Source organism: Lissotriton helveticus, chromosome 2_1 (assembly GCF_964261635.1).
Source record: "Lissotriton helveticus chromosome 2_1, aLisHel1.1, whole genome shotgun sequence".
Classification (NCBI taxonomy): Eukaryota; Metazoa; Chordata; class Amphibia; order Caudata; family Salamandridae; genus Lissotriton; species Lissotriton helveticus.
This window is the reverse complement of record NC_136059.1, coordinates 317,530,766-317,552,848: the sequence shown is the minus strand read 5'-3', so window position 1 is coordinate 317,552,848 and position 22,083 is coordinate 317,530,766. Positions and strand designations below refer to the sequence as shown.

Genomic DNA, 22,083 nt, shown 5'->3' with positions numbered 1-22,083 from the left:
ATTTGTGTGCAAAGAATTGAGACATGAAATGTTAGTAAGGTACTTTGTATAGACTGTAAACACATCTAACCGAAAAAAAGTTGTATATAAAGAAAGAAAAAAAGCAATAAGATAAGTAGAGTCAATAAAAGGGACTTCTGCTATCAAAATAAGAGCATATGATTTATGGTGTTAGGGGTATAACTTTTGCTAACATTCTGTGACTTTGATTCTGGACCCTGACTACCTCAACTGAATCGCTCCCCATAATTTGATATCCAACCATGTGTTCCTTGAGCAGCGCATGCGCGCTGCGCTAGGCTCGACCTAGTGATGGTGTCCTTCATTGTGCGAGTAACTGGTATTTATTTGTGCGTGTAACTGGTATTTATTTGTGCGTGTAACTGGTATTTATTTATTTAATGCGATTTTCTATAGCGCGAACTTTACCCAAAGGTGTCAGTGCGCTTTACATAAGAACCAGTTGCCGAGTTCCCACTATGTTAAAACCGAAAAAGAGTAATCTGTCAAGCGCTAGGAACGACGAAAAAGCACAGCCACGAAGTGGCTAAATGCCATCTGCGAGCTTTCTATCGGAGCAGCTTTACCAGCTTACTGCTCTTCTGCCAGTCACAAGATGGTCTTCTCCTTGAGTCACTAGCATCCGTATCACGCGGCTCTTTCGCCAACCACAACATGTCCATTATGGTTCTCATTGGGGCTATGTCGTGACGCACTGCGTTACTATAGGCACTTAGTCGGTGACGCTAGGTGGCCCGTTCTTCTGTTGCGAAAGACGTCACTTCCGGTTATAAATCCATCTCTGGAGGCGATAACAAGAAAGGGGAAAAAAACAGGCAAGCCAAACCGAGCCGGGAGTTGGGATTACGGGTATCAGGGGCAGGGTCCGCAGCACGTTACCACTGCAGCGCAGAAAGAGGTGAGATCTGCGCGCCAGATTCTGCGACTCTGAATGATTGTTTGGGGGCTAAGGTCGCCAGGTTGTTTCCGTGCCCGTATCCTCCGTTGTCTTCTGACCTCTACATAAGACCACCACCATCTATACTGTTAGCGCCCTGTTTTTTTTAAGCCCCCACTGCGGCTCTCTGGCAGGCGCCATGTTGAAAATAAATAGCCATGCAAAATGGCGGGGGGGGGGAGCTGGCCGCCTCGCAGCCTTCATACAACAACTGGGTCTCGAGGGAGCGATTCCTGCGGGTAGTGGTCTCATTTACGGAAGCCTGTACCTTACCTAGCCTGCCATAATCTGGGATTTCCCAGGCGCCTCCATATACTCTGCTGGGGAGAGAAACAGATGTTTAGGCTGACACCACTTCACTGCTTTTATAATCATGTTGTTCTTTCTCTGAAATTAGACCGTGGAGTAGCTTGTCGCCCAGACACAATTTTCCCCACTTAAAATTCTTAAGGCTGAGAGGCACACTGGTTTGTGTAACAATGCAAGAACTAAGTAATTATTAAAAGCATGGAACATCTTATTAAAAGGGATGCCACGTTCAGTAGCTCCTGCACCAAGGGCTTCGCAGATTGTGAAAGCTAGACTCCTTATACATCTTAATCTGGGAGTGTTTGTAGGCACGTTTATGCTAGACTACTAGCCACGGCTTCTTATTTGAGAGCGTGGAGCGTACAAGAGGCCCCCGCTCGAATCTGTGCTCTCGAAGACAAAGATTATTGTTGGTTTGTATTTCTCGTGTTGCAATCTTGATTTTAAAACCCCGTTCTGAAGATGTAACTTGTAAAACCGTGGTTTATCCATAGTAGATTCTGACGCTTCTGTAGTGCAGAGATCGCATTTTACCAGTGAACAGCTGACCAGCTCCTGGAGCAAATGCGGATACCCACATTTACCAAGGGATTACATTTAGGCAGATGGTGTCCGGAAGCACACAATCGCGGGCGTGCGACCTTTTTAACTCTTTGTGCACATTCTGACTAGCCTTGCATTCGCACCACACACAGCTTTTTGTTTTTTAAAAACATTTTATTGTTGACATTAAGTAGACCAATACCATATTTTAACTTTTCATCATTAGTCTTGTACAGTAAGGCCACTTTTGATTTGAGCATGCACCTTATACTAATTTAGCAGCATTCTTCTCCTCGTCCCTAGGCACAGCCTTTGTATTTGACTTCCAATTTCATTTTAGTTATGAGCTATCCATGCTGTGGCAGGAATCCAAAACCAGTTTTAACAATTTGTACTCGCCGCATCTTCATCAGACATTGCTGAAGGGCACATCTTGGAGGATGATTGCCCCTGACTAAATCCTAAAACACTTTTAATATTCTACTCGTAAACACAGGCAGGTATTACCAACTTGCCTTATCTTCACCAATGGCTGTTTACAGGTTGTTTTGTTAAGAACCCTTTATCACAGGTCATATTTGAGTTACATTTGCGCGCCTTTAAGTGGAAGGTACCCACATCAGCTGCGATCAGAGTGGCATGTCCTTTAAAACAAATACAGGAAGCCACCCCTCTACCAGTTTCAAGAGCAAACCTCTACTGACGATTCCCGTGACCTCCACCTATTTGCATTCCATTTAACGTTCTACTTTTTTTTAATATATACAAACCAAAGACTGATTGCTTTCCTTTGGAATGCTATGCATAGATTGATACATTTACAATGCTGAGAGCCAGTTGACCTCATCATTAACGATAAACTTGTTATCTGCTGAGCCGGTTAGTCTCTTACTAAGACGCCTTATCTATCGCTCCTTTAGATGTGTACATTCAGTCTATCGATTCCATATTATATAATTTACGCAATGGGATCTTAGCCATTCAAGGTGTAAAATAAAATACGTTAAACTCAATTTACGAAAGTCACATGCAAGTAATATGATGGAATACAACAGCCACTTTCGGTCTCTACTTGTTCCAATTAGCATAAAAATATACGAACGTTAATAATACATTTATGGCAGTCAGTAGTTTTATAGATCTTTGAACTATGACTGTGTTGCTTCTTTACGCTCAGGTGTGAAAACATTGCTATTTTTTTTGTTTTTATGGAGCATCTTATGTGTAAAAGCTATTTCTAAAAATTGTTACTTATTATAGTGAGCCCGGCCTAATTGGTGCCCATAACGAGAGTTTGTATGACAACCTTGTCTTTAGATTTCTGCACATATGTTTTCTTCTTTGATGTGGACTTTTCGTCTTTAAATTGCTTGTGCTAAATTTGGTCTATTCGTTTCTTGGCGAAATATGAATTTCGACATTTCTGTACAATGTTCTTTACGTCTTCGGTTTGGATGTCACTTCCCATATTCGTCCCAAATCCATTCTGAAAATCTTAGGTTTGAATTGGCCCCCCAACTTGGAGATAGTCTTGGGAAAGACAACTTTGCTAATTGCCAGGTTCTCTTGTATGGCCTGGTAGCAGAGGGTGCTTTTAACCCCATACTAGAATTAATCATCTAAACCTACGTTTTAGATGACATAATTAAATATTTCTTCACACAGTTTTGGGTACTGCTAGAATGTCCTTTTATCTTGCTGTAGATTGGCTCTTCAAGTAGTTTAATACTTACATAACCTTTTTGTAAAGTGTTGCCTAGATTAGGAACTTTCAGATTTTTTTAGCGTGTGTGTATATATGTGTATATGTGTATATATGTTGTGTATGCATATGTCTATATATGGCACTCGACCATCCTCCTGTATACCACGCTGGGCGCTGACTAAGCTACACAGCGGAAATGCATACGCCCGGAGTGCCGTGAAATTGTGCAATAAAGAAGCCTTCACACTGTTCCCCGTTGTGGCCTCTGCCTTTCTTTTAGGAGGGTTTCTCTGAATATTTACAATTGCCCGCCAGCGGCAATCTACAGAGGCCCCTGCATGCAAGTTGGCCTGATCCATGCTGGCGTTCTTTTTTGCCTCGGCGGAAAAACTTTCTCTTTCAAGCTATTGAAACGGATCAGGCCCACCCCAGCCAACAGGGAGAAATACAGCGGTGTCGGAGTTATTAACTCCGCACTGGGAGAGACGCACTGTCGGACTTACCCCCGTGAAATGGATCCCTGATGACGAAGGTTATGCAGTTGGGGACCTAAGGAGCTGTTTGTTGCAGGGGACACGGCAACAGTGAGAGAAGTGATCTAGTGCTACTTTGCAGGTCGCGCTACCATTTGGCTGCCCTTTCCCAGTATAATGCTGCATGCTGGGAGATGAAGGGCTGCACACTCTTGAGACGCTGTGATTGGTGCTATTAGGCATCACTATGGGCGGAGCGATCTACAAATGTGGCAGTGAATGAACTTTCAACTAATTAACAGGCACTCGACCATCCTCCTGTATACCACGCTGGGCGCTGACGAAGCTACACAGCGGAAATGCATACGCCTGGAGTGCCGTGAAATTGTGCAATAAAGAAGCCTTCACACTGTTCCCCGTTGTGGCCTCTGCCTTTCTTTTAGGAGGGTTTCTCTGGATATATATATATATTTTTGCGAAAAATCGTGGTGGTGTACCAGGGAAAGGTATAATATAAATATATATATATATATATATAATTTACCCAGCTGATGTTTGTGTGCATTTCTGATGTCTCCAAGACAGAAAGAACTGACTCAGCAGAGGAACAAAAATATATTTACACTTAATCACTAAAGCTTCTATTTTTCATTGGTTTTCGCAGTGACTGCTTGCCTGACAGTACTTTCTTTAAAAAAATCCTAATTAGTGTTGCTTTGCTTATGTAGATGTGTGTTCACTTACGTGCACCCTCGCACAGTTCCATGTGAAAAGATCAGAAGACAGCTGGTAATTTTGCCTATGCAAGGTGACCTTTTGAGAAAGGACATGTTTTACTGAAATAAGAATACCACAAAATAGATTTGAGAGATGAATCGAATTTAATTTTCAAATACTTTCATTGTGAAAGAACCAAATTTAAAAATAGTTATCCAGAACTTTGATTTAAAGCTTAGGAAAGCACTACTGTGAAACTGCAAAAACAGTTACAGGAGATTTTAACTATGAGGCATGAGTGGTAACGCTAAAAGACCGTAAGAATGTTATTATTGAAATACCACATGCTCCAAGAAAGCACACAAACAAACGAAAAGAGTGTCAAATAATTAACACTTGTCTATTTTTACATACATATGTGCAGGGCCACTGCACTTATGCATTGCTGCAGTATTTTGTGCATAATTGACTTTTTTCTCTTGCCACATAACCATTAGAATATGCTGCATAATTTACAGATTCGACCAGAACATGCCTTTTTATTTCTAACTCATTCGAATACAACGTTACTAAAAATGTGGTCTTTCATTTTTCTGAACACTGGAAGACCATTTGCAAAGGTTAACTGGTCACCTTTCAGTAGCTGAAAGTGACGGATGGCAAGCCAACATTTTCTGGTTATAGGATAGTTTAATGGGTCTTAAATAAAAGACTAATTACACATGTTGTTGGTGATAGATCCAAAAGTGTTTTCACTGTCGCTGCAAGAAGTGTTTAGTTGGACTGGCAGTAAAAGCACACAGGTTGTTGCCAGTTTGGCTGACGGGCTGAAGGTTCTGTTGTTCCCTGATCTGATCGGTGAATAGGGAGAACTGTGATGCTCGCAATGCTTTACCACACCAACTGATCTTTTTGAGTATTTCTAAGGCGTAGACTTTATTTTGGCAGTTCCTATAAATTAGACTGGACTATTGTAGAATAGGAAGATTGGAAAATCTGCACGCCTTTAACTAGATTCTGAGAGTCTTTTATAGTGTGAGCTAGCCCTTTGTGGCTCAGTAACTGTCCATTGATGTTCATAACTCGAAACAGATCACATGAAGCAAGATTTTAGTTGGGGGTCTTACACATTGCCGTTATGCCTATGTTGAGGGTACCAGACAAGCCTTTCCAGTGGTACCGTCTTTCGTTAGTACTTTCTGTATCATCTATTCTATGGCTATATTTTCTGTGCAGTGCGGACTGGATGGGGAGCTGGTTCATCGCCATGCCCTGTGCCAAATTGTCATGATTTTGGCTGTCCTCTGCAACCTCCGAGTACAACACACTGCCTTGGTCACATCCTGCACCCAACTCTATTGTACCTGGGCTTTCACTGCATTTGTTCGTTACTGTGCAAGACCAAGTCTTTGTTTCCTCTAACTTGTTGTGCACAGTATCTGTCCTGTGTGCAGCAGCAGCTTCGTTTGGGTGAATAGCGCATGGCAGTGCATTATACCCATTTTGTGCCCCCAAAACCTAGCTTCGGTCATGCCTGGCAGCTAGTTTTCATTCCCTCATACTCGGTGCATGGTTTTCTGCCGTTGTTACTGACCACTGCGTGCCGGGCAATAGCATAGCAAAGACCCTATACCTTTTGACCTCAATTCCCCAATCTGCTGACGGTTCACAAAACAAGCATCTAGTTCCCTCGTTTGGTTTTAGGTTTTGCATTATAACAATTGCAACCCCCTCAGTCGTGGGTTTTGTGGCAAATTTCAATGCTTTTTTAAATATAAAGATAATGTCTCGTGATTAAAGAACCATACCTTTATTTATTTTTTAAAAAGGTATGTGTGCGCAGTATAAAAATAGTATTTAGTATCAAGCTTGGAATTCTTGACGGGCTTTTATTTTGAATGACCTTGGCTATATTCACACTCCAAATGTACACCTCTGTGCATCTCATAAGGCAGGACTGCCCCTTTTTTTTCTTCCTCAAAATATAGCGGGTCTAGTTCTTCCTGCAAGATGTATTGTTGCCAAGTCTTTAAGATATAAATGGAGTGGACTGCCTATATCTCTCCCAAGTGTTTGTATTCCAATACATGAACAGCTCTGTAAAATACACTGTCATCACATCGTCAATTGATAAGCTCATATATGGTTTGAATAGAAAAGCAACCCGTGTATTTTTAACTGTATTAGGCTTTTTAAATGTTCTGTTAGGTTTAGAATGCGAGCTTGAGATGGGTGCCTGATTGCTTTTTTTTTTTTACATTTCCCGCATTGGTCTTACCCTTGTCTTTTCTGTCTTGCAATATGGCTCTTCTGCTCCACTGCTGCTGTGCTTATTTCCACGTGCCCAGATTCTGCTCCATTGCACTCCTCCTCGGTTCCCAGGTACGAATCGCAGAGCACACCCCAGCATTGTTCACTTTGCTGCCTCTCACCTCCACGTGTATTCAGTTCTCTTCTAACACCATTACTACTATTACCACAATTATCACTACCAACATCACCACACTGAATTAAGAACTACTATTACAGCCACCATTAAACCATGAATAACATCACTTTGAACAACACCACCATTTCTACTTACACAACTACCGTCTGTACATAATTGTGTCCAGGCAGTTCAAGGTACTGTATAGCCATGTCACCAGGTGTGAGAACGTGAGTTTCTGTTGCAGTACCCCCCCCCCCCACACACACACACTTTTTGCCTGATACTTGGTGCACTTTTCCTTAGTGTGCCCTGGGACCCTGCCAATCGGGTACCCAAGGCCCGTGTTCCTTCCCTAAAAACTGTACTAAAGCCTAAACCCAATTGGCATCTCTGGCCACATGTCAACCCCTAGTAAATGGTACCCAGGGCATTGTGACCAGAGAAGACCCCTAAGGGCTGCAGCACTTATTATGCCACCCTTAGGGGCCCTGTACCCTAACACACACACACATACACACACTGCCTTTGCAGGCTGAGTGTCCTGCTGCAGAACTAAACCAAGAGTCGACATGGCACACATCCCTGTGCGCCATGCCCACAAACCCACTTCCCTGGCATACATCAGCCACCCCTCTAGCTGGGTGCCCTATGCCAGTGGTGTGGGCACAGGTACAAGAGCCATGTGCCCCTACAGTGCCCAGGGCAATTCCTGGACACTGTTAGTGCAGTGATGCCATTAACAGTATATGGTGCTGGGAGATTGTCATTACGAACTCCCCAGCACCATAATGGCTACACTGAAGGCTGACAAGTTTGATTTCAAACTTCTCAGCACATTAAACCCACACTGAAGCCAGTGTGGGATTTAATGTAAAATGCACTACAGGGGGCATCTTAGAGATGCCCCCTGAAACCTAAACCTACAATCCACGTCTTGTCTGAGAGGCTGCCACACAGCAGACATGTTGCTGGACTACTGGGTGGAGAGCTCCCGCTCTCCTGGGCCTACAACAATGCACATCCTAGGACATGGTGCCAAGCCTCCTCCCCCAGGATGGGCAGGGGAAGCTTCAAAGGCATTCCGCCTTTGTGAGCTTCTCCAGACCACTTGCTGTACTCAGCAACTGCCCCCACCAGTTCTGACCCCCACTCTGGTGGCAAGACAGGCGGGAAATCCTACGTCAGAAGGGGGGTGCCAGCCTGTGCCAACCCCACCCCTCAGGTGGGAGAGGCGAGGTGAAGCATGACCCCGGCCATCTTGAAGATGGGGAGCCCTGCCCAATCACAGCTAGGCTCCTGCCCCCCTCCCACAGGAGAGGAGCAGGCTAGGGGGTGTACCCACCCCAGGACAGGGACCCATTGGTCCCTGCCCTTGCCCTACCTGTAACGTCCGTAATTCAGTATTTAGGGGCACCTGAACCTTCTTCCACAGATCCAGATTATGAAATAAGAAAGAAGATCAAGGAACACGAAGACCTGCCGTGCAGCTGCTAAAAAGAGCAAGACACCAACTGATTTTGCCCCAGCCCTACCGGCCTGTCGACCCTCGAACCTGCTCCTGTTAAACCCCGGCATCTCCAGTGGTCAGCAACCTTAAAAACCCCGGAGGACCTGACTGCCTTGTGACTCTCACTACCTGGGTCTCCCACAAGCAGTGGTACTGCTCAAAGCAAGTAACACGCCCTGGCATCAGCCTGGTACAGCGAACTCTGCACCTGCCAAGCCTGGCCTGTGCCAGAGTGAATCAAGACCACGAGGATGTCCCCCCGGCGATTCTGACTTGTAATCCAGTGCCCAAGGACCCTCCTCGACTACCCCGACGACGCCTGCAGCCTCAGGACAAAGGACCCCTCCGACCGCGACCAGCAGGTGGTAAGATTTCCCGACCTCAAAAGACACCCCGGCACCCCACAGCCCCCTGTGCCCAACACCTGGGTGCCTACCTATCCTCCAAGATGCCAACTTACCCCTCGAAGTGTTGGTCGCACCAGAAGATCCTCCGTCCCCGAGCCTGCAGCCTTTGTTCCCTTTTCAAGATCTCCATTGAATAACACGGAGCGCCCGACGGCTCAAAAGCACCCTGCGCCCAGTCGCCCGAGTGCCCCTGGCAGTGCAACCTGTACCCTATCCTACTCCCCGCCCCCCCCCCCCCCCCCCAATTGCCCTGAGCTAGTGACCAGGAGCCCAGCTCTCAGAGCCGCGTGGCTTGCTGGCCAGCAGCCACCAACCGGAGGCCCCCTGCCTCTCATTGGATAACATTGGGCCTAACTACCTCTGCACCCGGCCGCCCCTGTGCCGCTGCAGGTGTGTTGGACCCGGCCTCATGGCGTGGTCCTACCCCTCCCGCATGGCAGGCCCAGGACGATATCCGCCCTCCACCAGACCTCGGGCGGCCCCTTCGGCCCGATCCTGCACGCCCTAACACCACAGGGCCGGCTACCATCCCGGTCCACCAGCGCAGGCCTGACCCCAGCGTAGGCCCATCACGACCTCAGCACGAGGCCGTGCCCGACTCCATCTTGGGCCCGCCACGTCACAACCACGTGGCCTCGGCCCCAGCCCAGGCCCCAGCGAAGCCCCGGCATCGAGGCACCAAGATCCACCCAGGTGGTCGAGTGGCCACCCGACAGATCCCGGAGGGAGGGGAGTTTCGATGGGCCTCCAGCCGTCCCCGGACGCCTGGTATCGATCGCCCTCCGGCCTCCCTGGGCGCTGGCTCCACCCCCCTGCTGGGTGTCTGGACACCCTCATCCCGGCCCCTCTGACCCCCAGGCGCGAGGGTCCGGACTTCAAAGACCTCCAGACCTATATCTGGGCCAGCCCTGGATTAAGACGGGAGTTGTATCCTGGACTGGAAGCCCTGCTGACGCTGTCACGGCCGATACCAGACGAACTCATTCTCCCCGTAACCCGACGACCTTCCGAGAGCCTGCTGGCGCTGCCGCGGCCTTCCTTGCTGAAACATCCGAGAGCCTGCTGGCGCTGCCGCGGCCTACCTTGCTGAACCTTCCGAGAGCCTGCTGGCGCTGCCGCGGCCTACCTTGCTGAAACATCCGAGAGCCGGCTGGCGCTGCCGCGGCCTACCTTGCTGAACCTTCTGAGAGCCTTCTGGCGCTGCCGCGGCCTACCTCGCTGAAACCATCCTGCAAGCCTGCTGGCGGTGCCGCGGCTCGACCGCTCGGAACCCCCCGGCTCGAGGATTGCGAGCTGTGCGTAGGGTATCCCGTCCTCCGCCCAGAGTAAGACTGTCCCGCTACCTTACCCCCCTTTACGAGACTTTACAGATCCCTCGATCTGCTTGTACATACTACCAAAAACCCGCAACCTTTTACTAGCTATAAAAGCTTAAGAACTTGACCTCTTGTGTGGTGTCCATCTGTAGTGTTGTGATTACTCTGCTGTACGTTCCTAGGAGAGGACCCTCATTCAGGAGGCCTCTCAGTAAACGCTCGGCTACTTCTCGACGGAGAGGTGGACCTAGGGGTGGTCAGTCAGACATCTTCTGCCTCCCCCGGGGACGCCTTTCTAACAAGGTGTACCAACTGTATACCTGCCTGACCCTGGGGGACCCCTGAGTCTATGCCCAGAACCTTAACTTCACCAGTCGAGTACTCGCCTGAAAACCGGTAACTCTTACCTGCCATGGGATAACATTGACTGGTTTGACTCGAAACATCTTCGCAGTGTCAAGTTTTGAAACTTTAAAATATTCATCTAAAATCAGCCGAATAACGAATTCCGAAGTACTCACCTGTGATCAGGAGAGAAGCCAGTACTGTACCTTTTAGCCAAGTACTGAACCGCAAAAGTAATCATAACCGTGTTTACTAGTAACCTGAATTTTCTCCATAGGAATCCATTGTCTGCTTTTCTATAAAATTTCTTCTGTCTGCTTTCGAAAACTTTAAAAATCGTAACTACTACTGAAACGTTATTACTTACCTGTCTTAAGTAGAGAGCCCAGTACTGGATTACAAAAGTAACGAGAACGTACTTTACCTGTAATCTGAATTTTCTCCCATTGGATAACATTGCTAGAATTTCACTGAAAAGTTTCTAAGTGTGAACTTTTAAAATACCTTTTTATTCTTTAAAAATCATTGCAATAACTAAAACGTTTTTACTAAACTGTTTTCAGCTTAGACCCCAGGCCTGAATCTAGGATACAGTCAGTAATCGATAATCGGCTGCATTTATGTAGAAAAACCCATTGAGCTCAATGTTAAATTGTGTTTAGAATTGTGTTGCCTACTGCAACCATTGTACCTATTGTGTTTACACAGTTTATTGCCTCTTTGCAAAGTAATTACATGAGAGTGCTTATATCGAGAAAAGTATATTTTGATACCGGTTGGTTCTAAAAATAAAACTACTATATCTTTGGATATAAAAAATTTTTTTTTTTTTGCAGAGTTTTATATAGCGCGAACTAGACCCGAACCGAATCGGGTATCAGAGCGCTTTACATATTTTTCCAGTTACGTTACATGAGGACACACTTTCATATTAGGCACGGGGAGATTAAGTGATTTGCCCAGAATCACAGGAGGTTTTGGCGTCGTTACCGTGACTCTAACCCAGGTCCGAGGTCGAGCGCCCTAGCCGTTAGGCCAACTTCTCTCCCCTATTTTCTCCCCTAATTGGCCTAGAGTTCAGTTCTTGAGTGTGTGAAACCTTTTTGCTGACTGAGTGTGTACAACAAATGCTTTACACTGTCCTCTGGTACTGCCTTACTACTTGACCAAGCTACCACTTTAGAGAGTAAGGTCAGACCTGACTTTAACCTCTGTTCTACCTCTGGAGATTGTGGACTCGTACATATAGAGCCACTTTCTCACACCAGGGTCATCTGTTAAAGGCTTCAGTAGTTTTGACCACCTGGCCAGTGGACAATCCAGTTTATATTTTTATGAATTTAGTAAATGTTTAATTGATTCTAGCTTTACTAGAAAAGTGAGCTTCCACCTTTCATCCTTTCCTCGGTTGGAGTGCAGCTTTGAACATGAGAATATTTCACTTGCATAATTTTCCCAGTTCAGCATAAAATTTGGCCTCACCTGAAGGGGGTAATGCTGTGGTTCCCAAAGTGTGCGCCACGCCACGCCACGCAGGATGTCGGTGATATACATTGCATCTCAACATCCGGGGGGGGTTTTAAAACGCCACCTTCGGAATGGTTTTGCACAGCACACTGCCGCCATACACCTCCGTGCGTACGCACGCGTCGTACGTAAGCTGCGTAGGCTCGCCATTACTGCCATAGCAAGCTTGGAGCGTAGGAGGAACGTTGCTGTTGACCCCCGTGTTGTGCCCTGCCGTGCCCCGCCTCGTGGGAGCATGCTCAACTAAAATCGGCAAGTAAGCTTCGTCCTAATCCACTCGTTTTCCCCTTGTTTTTTGTGGCCTTCTGCCCTCTGTTTCCCTCGTTTTCCCCTTGTTTTTTGTGGCCTTCTGCCCTCTGTTTCACTCGGTTTCCCCTTGTTTTTTGTGGCCTTCTGCCCTCTGTTTCACTCGTTTTTCCCTTGTTTTTTGTGCCCTTCTGCCCTTTGTTCCACTCGTTTTTTGTGCCTGTGCCTGGCGTGTTAGTGTAGCACCGGGAATGATTCAACATCTCATTCATTAAAAAACAGAATCCAACGTCGCTAAACTATCTGCTCGTCCATTGAGCTTACCTGTAGTCGAAGTGACGTCTCTGCTGTGTACTGCTCCAGGTAACAATGACGTCACAGGATTCAGACTCTCACGAGAAGAGTCTGCAGCTCCAGGAGAGGAGCGTCATCCTCTTCACCCGCCCCCACCCCCAGCTTACCTCCAATCTGAGCGGTTGGTTTGGGTGAGGGAGGGCAAATGGAGCCAGAAAATTAAATAGCCCATAAAGGGCTACCCAAGCTACTCCCGGGGTCTCAGCGAGCTACCGGTAGCTCGCGATCGACCGGTTGAAGACCACCGGTAAAAAAAATGGTGGGGAGCCACGGCCAACTGCCGATAAGGTCAAGGGAGCCACGGGTCAAAAAAGTTTGGGAACCACTGGGGTAATGGTAACTGCATTGGGATGCTCAAGAAACAGAGTGTCTCGTAAAAAATTACTTTTGGATGCTAGTTAGTTGTGTATAAAGCCGCCTGCTTATCACTCGAGTGATGAGGGTTCTGAGCAAGGTAATCCATCTTGTCTGCCTGGTGGTATGGTAACCTCTGTTTGTCATTAGTATGTAAAAAAGGACAATATTGGGGTCTGGCTAAATAATCTTAACTGGATTTGTTGTGAAGGCATATATAAACCAGAAGGTGCTCTTGACGGCTTACTTAAACATAATAAGAAAAATAATTGTTGGGGTTAGGTAGGTGCCCTTTCTTGGTCTGTACATGCTGGGACCAAATAATGTCCATTGTGGTCTTACAGCGAGGACTTTGTAATGGGTAAGAGATGCCATAAGAATTTTGAGGTTGTTCTCCCGATTGGACAGCTGCTGATCTTTTTTTGGTGGTAGGAGTGTGTGTAGAACGAATTCTACTGGCTTGTCAGGACAAACCACATGTATTGATTTTGCTGCCAGGGTAATTTCTCGTTTACTAATTTACGTTGATGTGACTGGAAAGGAAACTTGCAAAATGTGCTGCAACAGTTGATCTGAAATATTACTTTGTAGGGAAATTCATTTGTCTTCTATCTCATTATCCAATTTTGGTTGGGTCGGTTTTGTGAGGAACGAAAGTGGTTGTAATATTACTGAAGTCAAATTTTATTTGCTGGTGGAATTGGTGTTGACTCGGGCAGTGACTGAATTTTATATTGGGGGAGGTTAGCTTTGATTCCTAGCATTGGCATTTTGGATCTTTCCTCTAGGCCACAGGGGATCTGTTAAAACTGCTGTCTCAGTAGAGGAATCTCTCCCTTCTGGCATTTGCCTCCTGCCTTTGAATGTTTATGGTTTTCATAGTACCTACTTGACTGCAGCTTTATCATTGATTTTTCTTTTGTTACAAGAGACTTGGTTCAAAGAAAGCCCTACTGTCTTGGTATTTACTTCAGTGGCTAGGCTTCTGCTTTTGAACACCACTTGTCATTTTCAGGTGTCTTAAGGCATCTTTTTAAAACTGCTTCTAAGTAGTCCGTTATTTCTATTCCTCTTGTTTAGCTGGTATTTTGGTTAGCTCAGTGAATTTCTGTCCTCTGAAAAACGTTGCAATGTGTTTAATTTCTGCATCACTTCTGTAAGGTATAAAAAAAATGAAGAGGAAAAAAGTATGATCGCTTCAAGCAGATTTGTTGTGTTTACACTTTAGTTATCCGAAGCACTTTTTGCAGGGGTTTCAAATTTAATAAAATATCTACTTGTCCATGGGGCAGGTTGCTTCATAAATCTTAATTGTCCTGTAACAAAAGCCACTTGTCCCTTTTGTTTCATGTTATGCTGTGACAAATAATGGCAGCAATCTCATTATATAAGCGCTCCAAAATAGCCTCTCATATTATGCCAGGGCTCCTTCTATAGTAGGGTTTGAATACTAGCAATTCCCTTATGTTGCCATGTTTCCGCAGGTCTACATACTGATGCTGAAGTTAATGGTAAGCAACAGTTCCAGGGTTGGAATGCCATTTTGAGTCTGTGCAAACCTACTAATGTGCATGTTTTAAGAGTTTTCAGCAACTCTTCACTAATCTTTCCCCATTCTGAGAGAGGCTGGAAATTTACTCCCAACAATGGCAGACCTAAAACTTCTTCCAGGGCTGGGGAAAAAGTGGTTGGAGGGAAAGTGAACGTACAAACACTCAGATTTTTGCATGAGCAAACCTACACCTGCATATTTGCTCATGCTAAAATGCTGTTGACAAATATTTTCTAGGAGTACTATTTCTTGGCCTACTTCTGTAAAGTCTTGTGAATTTACAAAAGTTGTATATCTGCACTTAATGCAGGGACATAACCAATGTTCCCTCTAATTTCTTTCGTCTTTGTGCGGCAGTGTAAGGTCTATGTGCACTGCAACCAAGGCTATGTGCGCCAGTAACCAGACACACGTGTGGGTGCAGCACCAAATATCACTCCAAACCTTTGCTTAAAAAAGTGAAACGACAGTGCATTTCCTCACATACAGATGAACGTGAATGGTGTTAAGGCAGGTTTGAAACCATCCCGCATATCAATTTGAAACCTTGGCAGCTATGTTGCTGCAATTCTTTTCTTAATAGAGCTGGGCCACTAGGTGATTGTGTGCATTTGTTCAAGTTTTCATGTTCATTTCAGCTTATGATGGGTGCTGCGATTAACAAAAACTTTAACGAATGCTCGATTTGAACGCGAAAAATAAAGTTATAATAACGCTGTTATTATAATTTTACTTTTTGCAGGTTCAGGGCAGGGTTAGGATAGGGCCGCATCAGGCTTTCGACTAACTCATTTTAATGCTAGTGTCCGCATCACAGCATTAAAATGCATTAGTCACACATTCTAGCTCCCCTCTGACAATACTGAAATTGAGGCACATTGCCAATGAGGCAGCACCAGCACGCTAAAATTGTCTAACATATAGGAGCATGCAACTGCGCCATCAAATTTAAAACGCTGTGCGTCGAAGATAGAATATTCAATGAACAACGCTGAGCAGGCAGGCCAGAATTTTAACAGATCAATTAGCCGTGCACCAATCAGCCTTCATGTGAGTCAACTCTGGGGGTACCAGCCATCACATGGGTGATCCATGGAGCAGATCTTGCCTGCTGTTTTCCCACAAACACACCACCCTTTTGGTGACCAGAAGCACACACATGCTGCGAAAATTGGACACACCGGTGGGTGGTAGCTACACCGGTGAAATACTAATCCAGCAGTGACAACGTGATCAGTCCACCTTTGCAAAGGGCCGTCGACTACGCAGAAACACTTGTCACATTTTTTAGTAACATTTGATCTGTTTGAGCTACAAGCAATTTTTTAGTTACAATTGTCAGATTATGCAGCAGATGATGCATTATGCTGTAAATATTGCAGAACCAGAATTATTTAGAAAACATTTGCAAACTAGCATATTTTGCCATTCATGCTTGAATGCTCTTGTTGAAAAACGGAGGACAAGTGCTGATGACAGAAAATCCATGGCTCGGAGACAAATGATTTGTGCTTCCACTTTTAAGCTTAGGCAGTAGCGGCTGGTGTTTTTAAATAGTGGTGAGGCAGAACACTTTGAGTTGAATTTAAAGTGCGAGAAAGCGCGAGGGAGCGTAGCGATTAAGCTTGAATCAATAACCACTTATGCCACTTAGAATTTTAAAGGTCAAACACAGGACCTTGAAAAGGATACGCTTCCTGACCGGGAGCCAGTGCAGGGAGCGGAGGACATTAGTCACCGGGCAGAACCTAGGTAAGCCGACAATGGCTCTCGCCGCGGCGTTTTGCACCTGCTGCAGGCGGGTTAACTCAGCCTGGTTAGCCCCAACCAGCAGAGAGCTTGCGTAGTCCAGACGAGAGATGATAGTTGCCTGGACTACAAGCTGTCTGGTGGGGGCATCGAAAAACCTAAGCACTGGCCTTAAACCTCTTAAGAGTCCAAAGCAGCAGGCTGCGTTTTTTTTGGTGTGCCCTATGAATGTGAGACCGGCGTCTAACCAGACCCCTAGATTCTTCACCTCCGACACCGGGGTCGGAGTGGGGCCCAGCTCCGAAGGCATAGGCCCTGAGATTCTGGCCAACTCTGTTTCCTTTTATGTCCCCACCCGCAACCTTCGGTCTCAAGGTCAGGCCCTTGCTGTTGTTCCTAGGTTTAGGCTCAGCAGGATGGGGGGTCGTTCTTTCAGGGTGAAAGCGGCGGTAGTCTGGAACACCCTTCCAGTCGAAATCCGGCTGCTCGAGGACCTGTTGTCCTTCCGTAGAGCCATCAAGACTTTCTTGTTTTAGCCTCTTCTCCGTGGTACTGTCTCCCTGTTATGTTATGTTGCTCCGTTGTCTCTGCGCCGGGATGCTCCTTCGCTGGGGTCGCTGTGCGCATAATAAATTGTTATAACATAACATAACATAATGGAGATGGGGTTACTATGAGACTAATTATTAGTTTGGTACTATTTCACAAGAAAAAAAAAAAATGGGTGCAAACGGTGCATTTTCATCATACATTTCAAGAAACCATGCAACAATTCATTGAAAATATGCAAATGACCTCACAAAGACTCACCACTCTCCCTATACTCATGCAAACACCTTGCTCCTCTTATCCTGTGTTCACAGATGCACACCGCTTTGCTCAGCCTACACTCACATAAGCATACCTTTCACCCTGCTCTCACTAGTGCACACCACTTACTGAGTGCATTCACACCCATCATCCAGTATACTCATATTCCCACAACTCACTGTACGCTCACACAGACACATTGCTCACCATGCACCCCCAGCACTCACTTCAGTTCTCACGGAGGCAAACTAATGAACCTCCACACACTCACTCACACAGGCACATCCTTTGGGTTGCGCTCACACAGTGGACTTAAATAATTCACTCTGCAGGCACAAAGGCACACCACTCACCCTGCACTCGTACAGTCTCATATCTTACTTTGCAGTCACACGGGCATTTCACTTACCCTACATTCATACAGTCACAGTACTCTGCATTCACCCTGCACGCACACAGAGGCCCCAAGGATGCAGCTCCACTCCAGTCAAGTGTTCTTCCTGAGGTGTGTTGGGAAGGGGTGTTGTTATGTAGGCACTCAGAGGAACAGTCTGACTGCAGGAGTTTGGGAGTCCCACCTGTTGGCTACCCCTCAGAAGTGCAAGTTAAGGGTAGAGAATGTATATCTTCTGCCCTCCGGGTGCCTTCCCTTCCCTTCTGACACTGCAGGATCCTGAGCCTTTGGAGATGAGGAGGAAGTAAAAGCAAGGCTTTAACTATCCAGGGCCAGCGGCGGCTGGTCCATAGGGGCAGCTGGGCAGCGCCCCACTAAGCAATCACAAAGAGAAACTGCTCACTGAATCGGGCAAGAATGCAAGCAGACTATCGTCTGTTTACATTTCCGACCTGTGCTGGCAGCAGCTTCACAAGTGAAAGTGCGCATGAGTCAACAGACGCACTGCGCACGCAGGTGAGAGCAGCAGGAGTCCAGAAATGGACTCCGACTGCGCATCTGCGAGAAGGGCGCTTTCGTTTTTCAACTCCCCACTCCATTGACATTACATTAGGTATGCTGCGCATGCCTAGTGTAGTGGTGGAGTCTGAGGATAGGATCCTGCTCGGGCGGTGACGTAGGGTCGCCCTATGCCCTGTCCCATGCCAGGATACAGCCGAGTAGCCGCCCCCATTCTTCTGATTTGCCAGTCCACTTCAAAGAAAAGAGCGGGGAGAAGTTAATTCCACTGACATCTTGTGGGTGATGATACACGGGACCGGAGCGGGAGATGCCAGGTAAGTTTATTTATTTTTATGTAATCATTAAATGAAACGCCTTCCCTATCCCCCCACCCCCCCTCCACCCCACCTTCCCCAACCGCCTAGGTCATCCAGTTAGACGTCACTTTGAAATCTGGTACTTGTAGTTTAAGTTTTGTAGCAAGACCTCCCTCCTGCACCACAGAGCAGCTGAACGCCCGGCACTGCCTTCCAAGAAACCCTCGAATGTGGCAGCGGCACGTCGGCTCTGAGTCTGAAGGAGGGAAGATAGTAAGGGATGCCGAGGTGAGGGCGTGTGGCAGGAGCAAGAGAGAGAGAGTGAGAGCAAAGAGAGAGAGTGTGTGTGTACGAGCAACACGGCCAATCATTATGCACAATGCTCCAGCTGACACCAGGCATTCTCTCTTATTATCTCCTGGTCTGCGAAACTGAAGCTATCCGTCCTCGTACTTTGTGCTTGAAATGTAAAGAATAGGTAAGGAGTTCCAGCCTCACTGGAAAATACCATTGTTGAACGGACTACCCAGCGAAACATAGCCTAATCTAAACCGGCGGCAACGCAGATCTCTACTGGCTACATTAGACAGGGAGGGTGTGGGGGCTAATGAAAAGAGCGGAGTTGTGGACTAGAGAGCGCAAAATAATCAAAGCATTTAAAAGTATTAAAAAATAAAGTACTTTAAAGAAACGCTGTGCCTTATAGTCTATAAACATGGCGTATTATCATACCATTGTCTAACCAGTTTATCAATCGTACTAATGCCTCATTTTACAGTGATAGAGGCATTTCATGTGCTGTAAATTGGCAAAGCTTCAAATCGCTCCTAGTTGATGTTAACATTATTTCAGCAGGATACTCGTGTTAGCCTTTTTAGTGTCCAAAAGTTGCAAGTATGCTACGCCAAGTTTCGGAGAAAAACCCTAGGGGTGAACATATTTCACTGGTGCATGTGCGCCAATCCACGAATACGGTCTCAGACAGACTGCAGATTTCAACAGCAGCATGAAAAATACATTCTTGCGATAAGTTGGAAGAGGAGGAGGGAGATAGACTGAGGAGGGCAGAGGCTTGAGGGTGGAGAGGGGAGAGACTGAGAGGGTGCGGGGCCTCGGAGGAGGAAGAGAGAGAGAGGCTGAGACTTGAAGATGGAGAGAGAGAGAGACTGGAGGGAGAGTGGAGCAGGCGCGTCCATTGGGGGGAATGAATGAATGATGGATGGATGGATGCAGGATGGATGGATGGATGGATGGGTGGATGCATAAATGGATGCAGGATGGATGGGTGGATGCATGAATGAATGATGGATGGATGCTGGGTGGGTGGATGGATGGGTGGATGGATGCATGAATGAATGATGGATGCAGGATGGATGGATGCATGAATGAATGATGGATGCAGGATGGATGGATGGGTGGGTGGATGCATGAATGAATGATGGATGCAGGATGGATGCAGGATGGATGGATGGGTGGATGCATGAATGAATGATGGATACAGGATGGATGGGTGGATGCATGAATGAATGATGTATGGATGCAGGATGGGTGGATGGATGGGTGGTTGGATGGATGGGTGGATGCATGAATGAATGATGGATGCAGGATGGATGCAGGGTGGATGGATGGATGCATGAATGAATGATGGATGCAGGATGGATGGATGGGTGGATGCATGAATGAATGATGGATGCAGGATGGATGGATGGGTGGGTGGGTGGATGAATGAATGATGGATGCAGGATGGATGCAGGATGGATGGGTGGATGAATGAATGATGGATACAGGATGGATGGGTGGATGCATGAATGAATGATGTATGGATGAAGGATGGGTGGATGGATGGATGGATGGGTGGATGCATGAATGAATGATGGATGCAGGGTGGATGGATGTATGCATGAATGAATGATGGATGCAGGATGGATGGATGGATGGGTGGATGCATGAATGAATGATGTATGCAGGATGGGTGGGTGGGTGGATGGATGGATGGATGGATGGGTGGATGCATGAATGAATGATGTATGGATGCAGGGTGGGTGGGTGGGTGGATGCATGAATGATGTATGGATGGATGCAAGGTGGTTTGGGCTCGCTCGCTGCGCTTGCTCGCTGTGGTGCAATATGCAAATTAGTTTACGCCCACCACTTTCAAATGTCACCAGCCGCCCCTGTCCAGGGCATATCACTTCACTCACTTGTTTGTGTACGATAGTTGTGCACAAATGTGTGCAATCATTAGCTTTACACATATATGCACATTTCGCCCATAATACCAATGTTTTACAGATCTGCATATGTCCTACAGTATCTGTCTTTCCAGTGAGCCCTTTTCTCTCCCAGTATGTCTAGTTTTACAGATGTCGCTATGTTTCTCAGCATTTGTTTGACAGCGGTGCACATTTTCTCTCATTATTACTGTTCTACAGATATGCATTTCTCCCCATTAGTACTGTCTTTGAGAGCTGCCAATTTCTCGTGCATTATTGCTTTCGTATTCATAATGGTCTATCTCAGTATGTAATATTTAGAGGTGTGCCTTTCTCCCCAGTGTTAGCATTTTAGAGCGGTGCACATTTTCTCTTGAATTGAGTTCTTGATGGTGTGCACATTCCTCTCCCGTTATGCTCCTTGCCGACGGGCACAGTTCTTCCTCAGTATAAATGTCTACATGGGTGAATACCCATCCCTGTATTGATGCCTTGGAAACAGTGCTGGGCAGGAGTCCAACAATATCCAGAGCCTCTGTCATTTTCAACTTTTCTTGCTGCGAAGAGTGGCGCTTCCTCCCTTCCCAAGCCCTCCGTCCTCATTCAACCTAAACAATTTTTTAAAGGTTATGTCAATTTTTTTAAATAGAGGAACAGGCTGAAAACCTTCTCAATGACAACAGCGCAAACATCCATATACTAATAAAGTAACATTGTGGATCTTGGTTACACGTCCATTAAAGAGGCGAAAGAGGTGGTCTGGAAAACATGAGTTGCAACGTCACCCTCCTCCTAACACGTTTCACAATAATCACTTTATTTCTGTTCATTGTCCGTGCCGTTGGTCCGCAAATATGTCACCTGGTCCCTGGAAGCAAATACCACGTTTGTAAGCTTGCTGTATTTCTTCCCTTACTAGAGCACAACTGCAGGGTGATTGTGCGCCTTTCTTAACGTTTTCATGTTAATGGCAGCGCCCTTCAAGACCTGCAATTAACCTGAAAACTTTACAAAAAGGCACACAATCACCCCGCAGCCCAGCACTATTAAGAGAAGAAATGCAGCAGGTCTTCAAACAGAGCATGTGCTTCTAGGTGATTCTAAAAGTACACGCTGTGTTTGGTGCTGCATTTATTGTGTTTTCTACAGTGTGTTTGCAGGGCAGATTGTGTGCTTTTTTTTAAAGAAGCATTCATGTTAATCGCAGCTCATCGCGCTCTGTAATTAACACAAATGCTTTAAACAAAAGCACACAATGAGCCCCAAAGCCTCACTCTAGAAAACAAAAGAAATTTGCCTCTTCCTCGGCCAGTTCGAAATGCCTGTTTTTTGCGCTGCAGCGGTGGCGTGAATCC

At 46.2% G+C, this 22,083-nt stretch overlaps 1 protein-coding gene across 7 annotated transcripts in view; it reads left to right on the top strand.

Moving 5' to 3' along the window:
• Positions 1 to 758: 758 nt before the first annotated feature.
• ZFR (zinc finger RNA binding protein) overlaps positions 759 to 22,083 on the top strand; it is a 705,458-nt gene continuing 684,133 nt past the window's right edge. For 2 of the 7 annotated variants that reach the window (XM_078674904.1, XM_078674910.1), the window contains exon 1: positions 759 to 919. The gene's annotated coding sequence lies outside the window, so the exon portion shown is untranslated. The remainder of the gene's footprint in view (positions 920 to 22,083) is intronic. The other 5 variants (XM_078674909.1, XM_078674907.1, XM_078674908.1 and 2 more) reach the window with 4 other exon arrangements.